Source organism: Quercus suber, unplaced genomic scaffold, assembly GCF_002906115.3.
Source record: "Quercus suber isolate HL8 unplaced genomic scaffold, Cork oak 2.0 scaffold_478, whole genome shotgun sequence".
Taxonomy (NCBI): domain Eukaryota; kingdom Viridiplantae; phylum Streptophyta; class Magnoliopsida; order Fagales; family Fagaceae; genus Quercus; species Quercus suber.
The window spans coordinates 174756-190179 of NW_027069929.1; the positions used below are offsets into that span (position 1 = coordinate 174756).

Here is a 15424-nt window from a genome sequence, read left to right on the forward strand (position 1 = left end):
GAAAAGCTGTTGCAATGCATTGAATACGGTGGCAGCAGCCTTTCCCTCAGATATTTCCTCATCCTTATCGTTCCTGAATATGCTTTGAGCTTATCTTGATCAGGTGGAGTCCTCGGACAGTCAATCAGGCTTTTCCCCTATTCAATTAGTCTCCGATATCATATCAGAGTAAAACATCTTCCTCGGACAGGAGATGTCCTCCTCGGACTGGAGATATCCTCCTCGGACAGCGATGATTCTCTACCAAGAGGATTCCACTCCACTTTGGGCCTTGCATTCTCCGCATCCTTCTCTTCGGATGTGAAACAGTCCTCTTGTGGGTATTCGGCCCATTAACTTGGGCCTGACCCCCTTATCCCCCACATGGACATTGGTTTATAAAATATTTTTAGAAACTTTTTATATAAAAAAATAATAATTAATTAATTATTTTTTTTTTTACAATTTTCTTGTATTTCCCATTAAAGTGGTATTAAAACTTTCTTAAAATAGTTTATTAACAATTTTCTTAAAGACACCCGTTAATTGGACAAAATTCTCACTTCTACGAGATATGGGAGAGATGTTTGGTAAACCGTCTTACCCCCATTATTTTAGAGGCTTCAAAGTTCAAAGTACCAAACTTCAAAAAATATATAATTGAATGGGGATGCAATTGCACATTTCCAAGAGTATGGGATCATCCATCAAAAAAAAAAAAAGTATGGGATGAAGACGTTCCCCTCTCCCCCATATGCAATTCAAGTTGTCATTTTTCATATGATTATCATTATCACATTGTAACAATTTCAGTCCAGTGTATTATCAATCAATTCATGCTTTCATACTCCATGACATAAGAATTTAACAAACATTCGCCCAGAAGGCACAAGCCTCTTTTTTGACCTTTGATAGAATACATTTGTTGCTGGCTACGACTGTGAAAGTGTGAATGATGATATTGTTTTTTATGCAAGTGCTCTGATTACTGAAGATTGAATAATGCGCAGGTGGCTAGGGCTTGATGTCTTCAAAATTAAATTTACGCTTTTTTTATAAGATGATTGTTGGCGAGAAATGTTTTTTTTTTTTTTTTTCCTTGAATGTTGGATTTTTAAAAAAAAAAAAAAAAAAAAATTTCATGGGTTTTGATGGAAGGTTGTGGTCCTTATGGAGAATGAGAAAGTTTTTTAATGAGTAGTCAGACAAACGAATGAAAGAGAAAACAGATAGTGAATTTTCTAATTTGGAAAGGAAATTTTTTTTTTTTTTTCTTGAGGCTTGGGGACTTCATTTTCAAGTATTAGACACTGAATTTATCCTTAAAAAGAAAAAATATTACGAAAAAAAAATCCCTAAGAAGAATCAGACAAATGAGGGGGTGGGAAACACAATGCCAATAGGGAAATAAAAGTGCCAAAATCGGCATTATAGAAAAAAAGAGGGCTATAGCCGCATTTGAAAAACGTAGCTATAGACCTTAAAAACGCAACTCAACTATAGGCTGTAGTTGTGTTTTCCATAGCCGCGTTTCCAAACACGGCCTATCCTGTGCAACTTTAGCCTCTGCAGGACCTAAAGCTGTGTTTTTAAAAACACAGTCCAAACCGGGTCTATAGCTGTATTTTCTACACCCTATAACTATGTTTTTCCACCCCTATAAGTTGAGACCTATAGTTGTGTTTTATAAAAAACGCAGCTACAGACCTGCTTTGGGCTGCGTTTAAAATGCAGCTGTAGGCTCAGACCTGTAGCTACGTTTTCCAAACCCGGCTAAAGCCTCTGATATGGGTTTTGTTTATAGCTGCGTTTATAAAAACCCAGCTATAAACATTTTTTTTACCTTGCTAAATTTCAAATTCCTGCCCAAATTTGCATGAAGAAATACAAAACAAGTTCCCAATAGATACTTAATAAATACTGAATTTTCTGAAGTACATTGCCAAAATTTTGCTAGTTCCCAACAAGAAATATATCAGTTTGTAATTTCTACTGACAAAAAATCCTATACATCACAAAAAATATTTACAAGGAGTTTTTTACATTCTAATTGCATGAAGAAGTATAGCCATAGCTAGCAAGCAGCAACAACACTTCCCAACTGACCTCAAAGTTCCAGTCTTGCCATGCCTGCCATCACTTCCCTACAGTAAGCTTGCTCCCTGTAGAAATTTAAGGCTCAAGTCCATAAAGAACAAAATTTGAGACAAAAAAACACAAGTAGCAAACCATTTTCCTACACTCACAAAGTTAAAAAGAACCATTTTTCACAAACAAACACAAGTAGCAAACCAACTTATGCTTTGTAAACTCTTGGATATATTTTACATAATAAATTAAGCTCATGTTCCATACATATCTCACAAATATGTGTTTAGTTATAATTGGTGCATAATAGAATTGATAATGATTAGACCTAGATGAAAGTGATGTTAGATGTATAAATCGGTAAATGTGCCATACCATACAATTTTAAAATCAGGACCAGCTAAGAAAAAGCAATAAAAACCACAACTTATTTTCCACAAAGTTATCCAACTTCCCTCCCTCCAAATTGTCTTAAAACACTCATTCGTACGCAGCACTTACCATGCAACATGAATTCAGGAGGAAGGATAAAACTAATAGTCAAACCAAGAAAATGCTCTAATACAATCTAGCTAGAACAAATTAAATCGGGCTTCTAAGTTCTAAGACATGACTTGGAACTCCTAGAGAATTTGTAAGTATTCATCCAAATCTAGATATTTGTCTCCAGCAAGTCAATCTCTAGATTCTCTAGAGTGTAGAGAATAGACAAGAATTAATTAAAGGGCACATGCACATGAGTGCATCAGTACACACATAAAGGTAAGCTCACTTCCTTTTAATGAACTTAGTGATAGAGATACCCAAGCCGCAAGTCGATATCAACTGAACCTAAACATTAGCCTTGAAACTTGTTCCTCATGCAAAGCCCTTACTCACCATGTCACAAATACGAGTCCAAAACTCACACCCTCCACCTCTCTATATATATTAAACCACAACTTTATTTCTCAACTTTTAGTTGGTTCTTAGAGACCTTTAGCAAAATTGCCAAGCACATGGTAAATTTTGCTAGAGAGCTTAAAGTTCTTTAAGACCCTCCTCATTGCAAAGCTAGACAGACAGGCGCCTAAATATATCAAGTTCATATTTTGCAAATCATGTCTATGAGCAACACCCATCTAGAAGCTCCATGAAGCAAAGGCACAGGTAATATTTCTTGCAACATAATCTGACTTTAGCAGAAAACGTAATGCAGATTTTGCCTACTATTGTGCACTAGGCAGTCCAGCACATCTCTCTCAAGTCTTAATTCATATAGGCCAATATACAAGGAGTAGGAGATATATATGTAAACATGCATACATATACAAACGATGAAGTACCTTTTGCAGCTCCATCAAATTTTTAACAACCATGTATTATCCACTCCAACAGGGTTGAGGGTCCCTGCTTTCAATTGGGTCTCATCAACGATTAAGTGTGAACCCTCAGCTAGCTGCAGAACTCCAGTAATCAACCTGTAGCATCAAATATGTGAAGTCAAGAAAAATCAATAAGAAAGAATTGATTGTAAATTCAAGTCCTTAATCAAAATCAAAATCAATTCCTAGTGACAAAATGAAAAATCCCATTACCTCATAATCCTTTATTGGGGCAACTAAGCTAGAGTTAAGAAAACAAAAAACTTCCAATCAACCGACCCCAGTACAACTATTACCCTTCTGGGCTACTTTGAGTTGAGCACCTCAGCCCTTGGAAACCAAAACTATATCTCTACCACTATTCTTGTTTAATAAACCTTACTACAGTTTATGAATTTGACTGAGTAATTATATAGGTTTGCAAATCTCATCAATGCGACCATTTTAACAAAACAATAAAAGTGACTATTTATATGAGGAGGACTCATTTATTATCCAGGCCAAAATAGCTCTATTAAGGAGGGGGAAATATAATAATAATAAACTCTACCATTCACATGTCCCCCCATTCTACTATTAACTCTATTTAGCCGTACACTATACTCTAAACTTTCATTTTAACACCAAAAGAACCCCCAGAGTCATGTATATCACTCTGGAGAATTCGGTTGGTTTACTAGTGTTATTATAATATGAATATAGTGCACTAAAAAGAAAAGAGTTATGATATTCTATCCCTATAACTTGTTTTGTCTATGTTAGAAACTTATATGCATATGCCACTTTGAATCATCTCAAAGCATTTTCTCATTACTCTGGCACAAAAACACTGCAGCAAGAATTTTTAAATTTCATGGCTAAACCAAAAGGTCATATTAACAAACCAAAAATTGATGATTTTTAATTTATGGTTGGCCAGTTAGTGTTCTTATAAATTTCAGCAGCATCAACATCTGCTGAGATAGACTATTTGCATGACTCCATGATTTTGTGCTGCAAAAAACCTCTAAATTTATAAAACCATTTATTCAAACGCTTCCTTGCATATTTAAGAATTTCGATGATTAAGTCCTGCCACTATTAGTATTCTGTAAATATTTCTACTCAAAAAAATCAGAAAAGGAGAAAGAATGAACATCTTTAATTTTAGATACATCACTACCAAAGATCCACTCCATCTACGTAGGTATTACCCAAATTACATGTCCAAAAGCTATAAGTTTAAACAGTTCATTGGATTTCTTTTCGCCAAAATAACAGGAAATCATGTAATACACTAAGCAAACAGAAACCAATGTTGTGTTCTTCTAAGAGAATAAGAAATCAAAACACCAAACACCATCCGTTTTACTTATAGTAAAAACTAAAAGGCACATGTTTATGGATTAAAAATCTCACCCATCTATACGAAACCTTTCTCGAACATCAATGAGGTGTACACCTCATTGATTCTACAAAAGTGCATGTGGATCCCTTAGACTCTCATTTCTAAGAAACATAATAAATTATTACATACAAAATTTGAGGTTTTAACACCTTTTAAAGGTAACTAAATTTTTTCTCTTCAATTGAATTGTTGCTTTCTTTATTTTCCTTTTTAATATATATATATATATATATATTTTATAACTTTTAAACCTCAAAAATCATTAATAAAATAGGACAGATTTCCATTCTACTATTTCCAGTGAAGCTACACACACACAAATATAGGAAAAAAAAAATTAATTAAAGTATAAGGGGATTTTTGGCGGGCAGGGGGTGGGGCACTCCACCTACATGAAAATATGTGGTTTGATAAAATCACATAATACAAATGAATTTGCATATGAGAATTAAGACCCACTGTCATACAAGCTAGATCCCACCTTCTGTGGCAGCTGGTCAACACCTGTCCTAGAAACACTAAATGAATTAAGCGTATAGCTGACATTGAGAGAAATCAAGTTCTATCAAAGGAATAGATTGAAACCACTAAACTAGTCCTAGTAAATGGGCCAGACATAGGCCCATGCCACCAAGAGACCATATATCATGTGAGGTGCTACTGAGAGGCTATGTATCATTAAATTCATTGGCTGTGTGGTGAGGGAGGACAGGGGACCATTTTATTATTTACTACTCTGATTTCTCTACAAAAAGCACTTTTTAACATGCACTCAAAAGTTGCAAAACAATGCATAAAAGAACTCTTCTCTGCAAGAGAAATCCTATACTTTACTGACATTTGAGCAACCACGTTTAAAGCATGCACCTTCTCAAAAAAAAATATATGTTTAAAGCATGCAAAGAGAGGAAGCAGGACAAATATGCTTACGAGTAGTGATGGAATTAGTTAAAACCACACATATGGAGCTAGAAATATAAACATTGATTTGAAAGTTTTAAACCCATAATTACCAGCCAACCAACAAGAAGTGAGAGCTCTCCAATAGATGAGAACAAAATTGATCCAAAAAATGACTTCAACCAAAAATAATATAATAAATCAAACAAGGAATTGATTATATTGATTTTATGCCATTCTCCCCTAACCTTAAGGAGAACCTGCACAGATAAATAAATGCCATAATTTTTTTAAAAGTAAGCTGCAAAAATAACACTTGTAGTCTATACGTTTACATATTTATGTGCCATCATCATCCACAAAACTAATTTTTAATCAAAGTAATAAGTAATACAATTCCTATAAAACAAAAAACAAAAAAACACATTGACACCATTTGGGTAACCAAAATGTTTGAGGTAATATGAACTTTTAAGTACTTGGTTATCTGTTGCTCTAAAAGTTTGGAAATAATTTGTATTTGTTAATAGTAGAGATTAATATTGCAGTTATAGCCCATTGTTATGTACTAAATTCAAGAAAACAGAGGAACACAAAGGACACAAAAAATTTCTCGAATTTTTTCATAAGTACTAACATGCTGGTGATTTCAATGGAGTAACGTCACCTTAACATAAGCCTACTGTTGACCATTTTTTATAGCATCAATCATACCATGACACTTAAAAGATGGTAAAAAATTTGTGCATCTAGATTTATAGATCCTTACCTTGTTCTCTGCGTCGCATCTCATACCAATTCACCAATGCTAACTTTTAAAGGCCCCTAGAGCATTTTGTATGAGCACCTGTAGGCATTAAACGCAAACATAAGCATAGTATACTTAAAGACCACTAATATTTCATCAAAATGGAGAACCTTCTGCTGCTATATGATGCAGCAAGTTCAAGGAAATATATATCATGACAAATTCTTACTCCAACACGGCCAACATCTGCATTGATCACATGCTTCTCAGTGGCAACTCATTTTTAGGTAATTGCTCATCATCCAATACTTTCAAAAGATAGATTTGTGTTAGCTTTTGAAGTAAAAAAGAAAAAAAAAAAAAAAATCTGAGTCATTCCTGCACACATAATTTATTGATGCCCACTTAGTTCCACTCTTGTCAATCTAAAATCAGTGTGAGCCACAATAAAGAAAACCCAATAAGACAGCAAAGCAAAAAACCAATTCCTTAGAACCAAACAACACTGATTACTTAGCATGTAACATGAAAAATATCGAGACTGCCTCAAATCTTTCCGTTTAGGAATCTGTCTAAATTTGGCTTTGATTTCTTTTGTTCTTCTCTGCTTTTGAACTCCCACATGATTTTGATTTGCTGGACTCCCAAGATTACCAGGCACAAAGTATGCAGGTTTGTGAGCCATATCTCCAACAGTAGTACTTTCTAGTGATTGGTGACACTTTAATTTGTAAGACCTATGTAATGAATTTTGAAATCTCTCTAGCATTAGTCAATTCCCCTTCTTAATATTGGAGAAAAAATGTTACATATTTAAAATAATAATAATAATAATATTAATTTAAAAAAAAAAATCGTGGCCTAAGCCAAGGGCCAGCCCAGACAGTAATACTACACCTCTCATATAGTCACCATAGTGTTATCACATTGAAATCTTTATTTTTTTAATAAATAAAAAAATGTGTACAGCCACCTTAAAAATATAAATAAATTCTTTACAAGTGAAGATCAATAACTTCAAAAAATTTTTTTAATTAATAAGAGAAAAAGGGAGGCATATATACCACACAGATCATTGACGTTCCTAGCCAAGTCCTTAACTTCTTTTTCTACTTTCTTGATACTCGTATTATACGGACCCAAACCCTGCATAAAGGGTTAACATTATTACATATAAAAACAAAATCTCAAGCACATTCACACTCATAGTTGAACAAAGTGAAAATCATTAATTCTCAAGCTAGAGATTTGTCACATTAATTAATAATCAAAATACCCAACTGGGTTACAAAGAATAGCCCTCCTGAAGTTTTAACTACCAGCAGGTTTCTCTCTGCTAGTGAAGGGTGGGTTCCCATCTCCTCCTAGAGTGTAGAATAGTGGTCAGGTGTCTCTGTACCCCAAGGTAACAGGTTTACCTTGAGGCTTTGTGGGGTTTTTTTCAGGGTTTTAGGGAAACAGTTACTAGTGTAGGATGGAAGAGCTTACAAAAACCTGGAACAGTTTAACCCTTTCGGAATGTGAAGGCTCAAACTTTCGCATCAAGGAGGACCAGGCGAAGACTGAATTTATTACAGCAGCTAAATTTTTGACTAAGCGAGCTCTTAACATAGAGGCTATCACTAAAACTTTCACACCCATTTGGAGATCGAAAAATGGCTTCAAAATAAAAAAAGGAAAGTAGTCACATGGTATTGTTTACGTTTGATGATAAGAAGGAGATGGAGAAAGTCATGGCAGCTGAGCCTTGGAGCTTTGACAAGTGTCTAATGGTGTTGCAACGGTATGGGAAGGAAACGGACTTGGGGGATATGGAGTTCAATAAAGTGACATTCTGGGTGCAAGTACATGACCTTCCAATCAGATTTCGGACAAGGAAGATTGTGGAACAGCTGTGTGAAGTGATTGGGAAGGTGAACGTAGGAACTGATGAAGCAGAAACAGAGGGAGATAACTTCCTAAGAGTCCAAGTTACCATTGATATCTCCCAACCACTGTGCAAGGGGCGAGTTATCTCTCTTGACAGTGGGAAAGAAATGTGGGTGCCCTTCAAATATGAAAGACTTTCAAGCCTGTGCTTCTGGTGTGGATGTCTAACGCACGATGACCGTGATTGCGAAGTTTGGGTTGAAAGTGAAGGGAGCCTCTCCCCGGAGTCCTAACAGTTTGGCCCCTGGCTTAAGGCAGCACCTTTTGTGCCAACATGAAGGTACATGGTGAAAGTACCTAGTTTTTTTGCAGGGAAAAGGACTGGTCCGTCGGCGGAAAACTGTGCAGCGAAGAAGACACTGGTTGTGGTGGTGCGCACTGGGAAACTTGCTCCAGAAATTTTCAGAACTAACAAGGAAAGTTTAGAAACTCACGTTGAAGGAGACATGTATCCGGTTTTTAAGGAAGTCAACAAAGAAAAGTCAAGGCTGTCAATGGATGAGGAAACTATGGAGGATGTGAGTCATGTGACATTACACCAAACCGAGCCAGCAAAGGAAAAAGGTGTAACTGATGCTTTTGAGGAGGAAATTAGGGAGGTGGATAGGGAAATAAAAAAGCATGATAGCAAAGTTGTAAGGCCACTCGGTTTTGAAGTTAGTACAGGAAATGGAAACTTGGTGAGTCAAGCTTGTGATGGAAAGCTACACCAAACCGGGCTACCAAAGGAAAAGTTGTCTGCTGAAGCTTTTGAGGAGGAAATTAGGGAGCTTGATAGGGAAATAAAAAAGTATGATAGAAAAATCACAGGGGCACCCGGTTTTGGAGTGGGAACAGGTAAGGAAAATTTTGTGAGTCAGCCTTGCATTTATGAATCTAATGTGCCGTGCCCAACAGCCCATGCAGCTAACGTGTTAGGCCCAGCAGTCCATGCAACTCAATTGTCTCTATCAACACGCATGCCTTTAGCTGAAATTCCAAACTCCCCTGTCAATCATGTGCATACTGAAGGTACATGGAAAAGGGTCACTAGAACAGGGGTGGCATGTATGGTTAAAACAGTGGGAGAAAAAAGAAGGGCAGAAAATACAATAAACCAAACTGAGTTACCAAAAAAAAAGAAGGGTTTCTAGGGAGGTGCAACAAAAAATAAGATATTGGCGGAGGTTGGTTGCTAGCCCTACCAGAAGCAATGAGTCTATTATTATGGAACTGTCGTAGGCTTAAGAACCTACGTACAGAGAATGAGCTTGTTAGATTAATACAGGCAAAAGATCCTTTTGGCATGTTTACAACCGAAACATGGGCAGACGAAGCAAGGCTAGATCGTACTTTGAGCAAGATTAATTTTGATCAGAAATGGGTGGTTCCAATATTGAATAGAGGTGGTGGGTTAGCATTATTTTGGAAAAAATCTATTATCATTGAGGTTGTTAATTCTCATAGGTATTTTATTGATACGATCATCAATGAAAATATTGAGAATGCATGGCGATTCATTGGTTTTTATGGTGAGCCCGAAACTCACCGGAGGAGTGAAGCATGGAGTAAACTGAAAAGCTTAAATTCTAGTATGGAAATTCCTTAGATTTGTGGTGGAGATTTTAATGAAATCGTTAGTCAAGAGGAGAAGTGGGGTGGGGCTCCTAGAGACCATAATCAAATGCAACTATTTCGAGATGTGATCGATGAATGTAGTTTCATGGACTTGGGATATGTGGGGCCAAAATTCATGTAGGAAAAACATTATGTTGATGGGCATTCTATAAGAATTAGATTGGATCGATGTATGGCTACAAATTCTTGGTTTCAAAAATTTCCTGGAACTAGGGTACATCACCTTAGTTGTATGTCATCGGACCATTCTCCTCTTTTGATTAATTTGTTGGGGTTGCCTGAACCTAGGAAGAAGAGGTGTTTCAGATTTGAAGAAATGTGGTTATCGGATCCTTCTTGTGGTGAAACAGTGGAGTCAGTGTGGAGTAGTACAAGGGAACCAAATCCAAGTTTAGCTATTTTGAAAAAAGTGGCTAGATGTGAGAAAGAATTAACTTGGTGGAACAAGCACAACTTTGGGCACGTGAGGAGGGAATTAGAGATTAAAAAGAGTTAACTAGCTTTGGCCGAGATTGAAGCTGTGGAGAGTGGGAACAATACTCGAATTAGGAGCTTAAGAATGGAGATTAATGTTGCAAGACTGGGAATCAAGGATGTGGTGTCAAAGATCTAGGGTGTTGTGGCTAAGCAAAGGTGACAATAATACAACTTTCTTCCATAGTAAGGCTACAAAGAGGCTTAGGAAGAATTCGATTCGTGGAATAAGAGATGGCAATGGAGCGTGGGTGACCAATCATGATGACATTGGAAAGGTGATGGAGAGTTACTACAAAGAACTCTTCTCCTCTTCCAATCCGAATTTAGAAGTTGATTCTCTTGAGAAAATTCCATGCACGGTAACCGATGAGATGAATCGTGATTTGATGAAGGAATTTACAGATGGCACCTCTAAAAGCACTGGGTCTTGATGGCATGCCATCCTTGTAACACTTTTGGTCGACAATGCAGCATGATGTCACTTTAGCCATTCTCTCATGGCTAAACTCAGGTATCCTACCCCATCAACCATACTCTCATTACTCTTGTTCCGAAAATAGATAATCCTGAATTTGTGTCTGATTTTCAGCCTATTAGTCTTTGTAATGTCTTATATAAGATTTACTCTAAGGTTTTAGCAAATAGGTTGAAGAAATTCTTACCTTCCTTAATTACGGAACATCAGTATGCCTTTGCAAAGGAAAGACTTATCTCAGAAAATATTATGGTTGCTTTTGAGACCCCTTCATCATATGAAGCAACATAATTTAGGAAAACATGGTTTTATGGCTATCAAATTAGACATGAGTAAAGCCTATGATCGGGTGGAATGGGTGTATTGGGAGAAGCTCATGGAGAAAATGGGTTTTTGTGCTACATGGGTAGCTCTCATAATGAGTTGTGTGAAGTCTGTGTCATACTCCATCATGGTGAATGGGGGGCCCATTAGATTGATCCATCCTAAAAGAGAAATTAGACAAGAAGACCCCTTATCTCCTTTCCTTTTCATTTTATGCACGAAAGGCCTTCATGCTCTCATCAAACACTTGGCAAGGCATGGGGATATTAAGGGTTTTTCCTTGTGCAAACGAGGCCCTAAACTAACCTACTTGTGTTTTTGCAGATGATAGCCTACTTTTCTGCAAGTCAATCACTGAGGATTGTAACAATGTTCTGAAGTTGTTGGGTGAATATGAATCTTGGTCTTGGCAAAAAATCAACAAAGATAAGACCGCTATCTTCTTTAGCAAATCCACCTTGGATGAAGCAAAATCAAGCATAAAGAATCTTTTCCAAGTTCAAGAAGTGAAGTCTTATGAGAAATATTTGGGGCTTCCCTCCCTTGTGGGTAGGGGGAAAAAGGCTAGCTTTAACCATATAAAAGGGAGGGTTTGGGCGAAAACTTCAAGGTTGGGGGGGTAAATTATTGTCACAAGTCAAGAGAGAGGTCCTTATCAAATCCGTGATCCAAGCTATCTCTACCTATGCTATGGGTTGTTTTAAGCTACCCTTGGGGCTTTGTGATGACATTGAGGCAATGATAAAGAAGTTTTGGTAGGGGCAAAGGGGCAATAGAAGGAAAGTTCATTGGATCCGGTGGAGTGAATTGACTAAGTACAAAATGGTAGGTGGTATGGGTTTTTGTGACTTGGCTCATTTTAATGATGCTCTTTTGGTGAAACAAGCTTGGCGGCTCTTGCATAATAAGGAAACTCTCTTCTACAAAGTCTTTAAGGCAAAGTCTTTACCAAACCACTCCCTCCTAGAAGCTAAGGAATCCAGTTCTGGGTCTTACGCTTGGAAGAGTATTTTACAAGGTCGTGATGTCATCCTAGATGAGGCGTGCTAGTGAGTGGGGGATGCAAAATCTATAAAAATTTAGCAACACCATTGGCTACCCCGACAACATCCTACTAAGGTGTTTTCCCGAATGGCGAAATCAATGGAAGAAGCTACAATGGAGTGTTTAATTGACAAGGACACTTGGACGTGGAACGCAACAATAATGGATGGGATTTTTGCACCACAAGAAGCGAAAGAAATAAAAAATATTCCGTTGGCTAGAAAAGAAAGGGAGGATACGCTATATTGGCCATGGGAGCAAGATGGGAGACATAGTTGCAAAACGGGCTATAGATTCTTGAAGAAGAGGAAGTGGGTTTTCAGGAATCGGAGCATCAAGTCCATGGGAAAGAGCTTTGGAAGAAGATTTGGGCTCTTGAATGTCCTAATAAAGTAAGAAATCTAATTTGGAGGGCTTGCCGTAATTCACTCCCCTCAAAGTGCAACCTTATGCGTCGAACAATTATTATCAAGTAAAGGTGTGATCGGTGCAAGGAAGAAAATGAAGACATTGTGCATGCTGTTTGGAGTTGCAAGGGGCTAGACGGTGTATGGGGAGTTGATAATAATTGGAGTTTTAGGAACCAAAGGTGTTTCTCTAATTTTAGTGAGCTACTGATCTGGATTTTTGAGCAAAACAAGAACCCGGTCTTGTTTGCCTTTACCATTTGGTCCATTTGGCATCACAGGAACCAGGTACAAACCCAGCAAGCTCACCGTCCCTTGTTCTAGCTTTTCCAGTGGCCTCATGATAGCTATTTGGAGTTTAAAGCCCTACAAACAAGACCAGTTCCCAGCAGGACAAAGAGGAGAGTACGGTGGTTACCACCTGATTCGGGTTCATACAAGATCAACTTCGACGGAGCTAATTTCGCCGGAGAAAAGTGTTCCGGTCTGGGTGTCATAGTTCAAAACAAGGAAGGTTTACTTATTGCTGCCATGGCTACTCGGGTTCCTTAACTCCTCCAGGCAATAGAGATTGAAGCTTTAGGTGCCTACAAAGCTATTGAGTTTGCACAGGAGGTGGGTTTATCTGATGTTGTTCTGGAGGGTGATTCTTCACTGGTGATGGTGACATTGAATTCTAAGAACCCTGGTCTGGTTCCTTATGGCTTGATGATTCAGGACTCTCTTTCTTTATCTTCAGCTTTTTCCAAATTGTCCTACTTTCACACTAAGAGAGAGGGCAACATAGTTGCACACAACTTGGCTCAATTAGCAGTTAATTTACCAAATTGTGTAATACGGATGGAAGATGTTCCATCTGATGTACTATCCTTTTACCAAGCTGATTTAGCTGGTATTTCCTAATTAAAAGCATTACTATGCTGTTTCTCAAAAGAAAAAAAAAAGAAAAGAAAAAAAAGAATAGTCTTCTTGTAAGATTACAAAGTACAAAAGATCAAATTTTTATAGTTTATATCATCATTTAATAAGAAAATAAAACACACCAAAAACAATTCCTTTAATAACTACTTCTATGCATAGAACAAATAGAGCCCATGTATGTATAGTAACATGCCAAAGACTTTTAATTACCATAGTAGAGCAAACCCAATACTTAAACCTGTTCCTCCACGAACAGAAAATAACCACAACAATTTCCATAACTCTTAAGAACTTACAAAGCAAACACCCAAAAACACATTCAATCACAAAAGCAAAGCAAACCCAGTTACTCAAACAATGCATGCATATATTTCACAAATTCAACAAGCAAAACCCAATTAACATTTGAAATACAAAATCACACAAAACCAAATTATACTCCGGATGGTACTGGAGGCCACAAAACCTCTTAACCCGATTCTCAAGCGCAGCCATCGTACCCTGCTAGCTTCGGGCAATGACTTCGAACCCATCAGGCAACCTAACCACCTCATTCCCATGGCTCATCCACACAAACTGCTTATCCCCAACCTACTTCGACTTGTAAAGCGCGGCGCTCTTCTCCACCCCAATCTCCATCCTCCCGTACTCCTGCTTCTCTCTGACCCTGACCTCGCCACCAAGCCTTTGAACAATGAGCTATAGCCCATAACAAATCCCCAAAACCACGACGTCGTTGGCCTCGGGCCATTTGGGGAACTTAGGCATAAACAAAGGGGAATCGGGCGTGTGGACGGAGTGGGGTCTACCGGAGATGATGGCAACGTGTGGATTGAGAGAGGCGATGGCAGAGAGTGGGGAACTGCCGAAAATGCAGAGGGAGAAGATGGAGAGGGATCGGATTCTGCGCATGATGAGATGGGTGTATTGGGTTGGTTGAGAGCACGGCGGCGAGAGGTTGTAAGGGCACGGCGGCGAGATTAGGGATTAAGGAGCTAGGTTGAGAAAGCTGAGAGTGTTTTTCAAAGGTTTCGGGTTAATTGTGTTGAAATTTAGGGGTTTTTTTTTTTTTTAATTTATAGCAATCCTAGAGTTGCATTTGATTAAACACAGCTTAAACATATCTGGAGCTATGTTTAATCAAAAGTAGCTCTATAAATGTTTAAACTACGTTTATTAAACGCAGTTCCAGACGTTTTTAAGCTGCGTTTAATAAAACGTAGCTCTATATCAATTTAAGCTACGTTTGTTAAACGTAGCTTTGGGATATATTGAAAAAAAAAAAAAAAAATCTCCGGATGAGTCTAAAGCTGCATTTTTTTAGTAAACGCAGCTATACGTCCAGTGGTGGAGCTGTGTTTTTGTAAAATGCAGCTCAAACAATACCCTAAAGCTGTGTTTTGGAAAAATGTAGCTTCCAAAGCGCATTTTTTGTAGTGATTTTGAGAGTTATCAAATAAATAAAAATCTTCCTTAGGAAAATGAGATTTACAAGGAAAGTGTTAATATATATATATATATATAATGTGAGTAGGGATTGCAATGGGACAAGTGTCAGATTAAGGTTTTCCATCCCTTTTTTAGAGTGGGAAAAATCTAGGTAGCACAAGAGTGAGGTAAGTTGGGCTTAGAGTGGGTTGGAGATAATTTGTCATCCCTAATGACTTAGAGATGGAAGAAAGAGATGGCAGGTGGTCATGAGAGTGTTAAAAGAGAGAAAAAAAAAAAAAAAAAAAAAAAAAAAGAAATTTGGGAATAGACAAA

At 37.5% G+C, this 15424-nt stretch overlaps 1 long non-coding RNA gene across 2 annotated transcripts; it reads right to left on the minus strand.

Annotated features, from left to right (window-relative positions):
• Window positions 1–1925: 1925 nt before the first annotated feature.
• LOC136063026 (uncharacterized) lies at window positions 1926–9942 on the minus strand. 2 transcript variants are annotated; one of them, XR_010624731.1, is made up of 4 exons: window positions 7531–9942; window positions 6488–6565; window positions 3393–3527; window positions 1926–2141 (listed from the first exon to the last, which is right to left on the minus strand). It is a non-coding gene; the product is annotated as an uncharacterized LOC136063026 (long non-coding RNA). The 2 variants fall into 2 exon arrangements; XR_010624730.1 differs by lacking the exon at window positions 7531–9942 and adding an exon at window positions 6696–7218.
• Between the last annotated feature and the right edge of the window lie 5482 nt (window positions 9943–15424).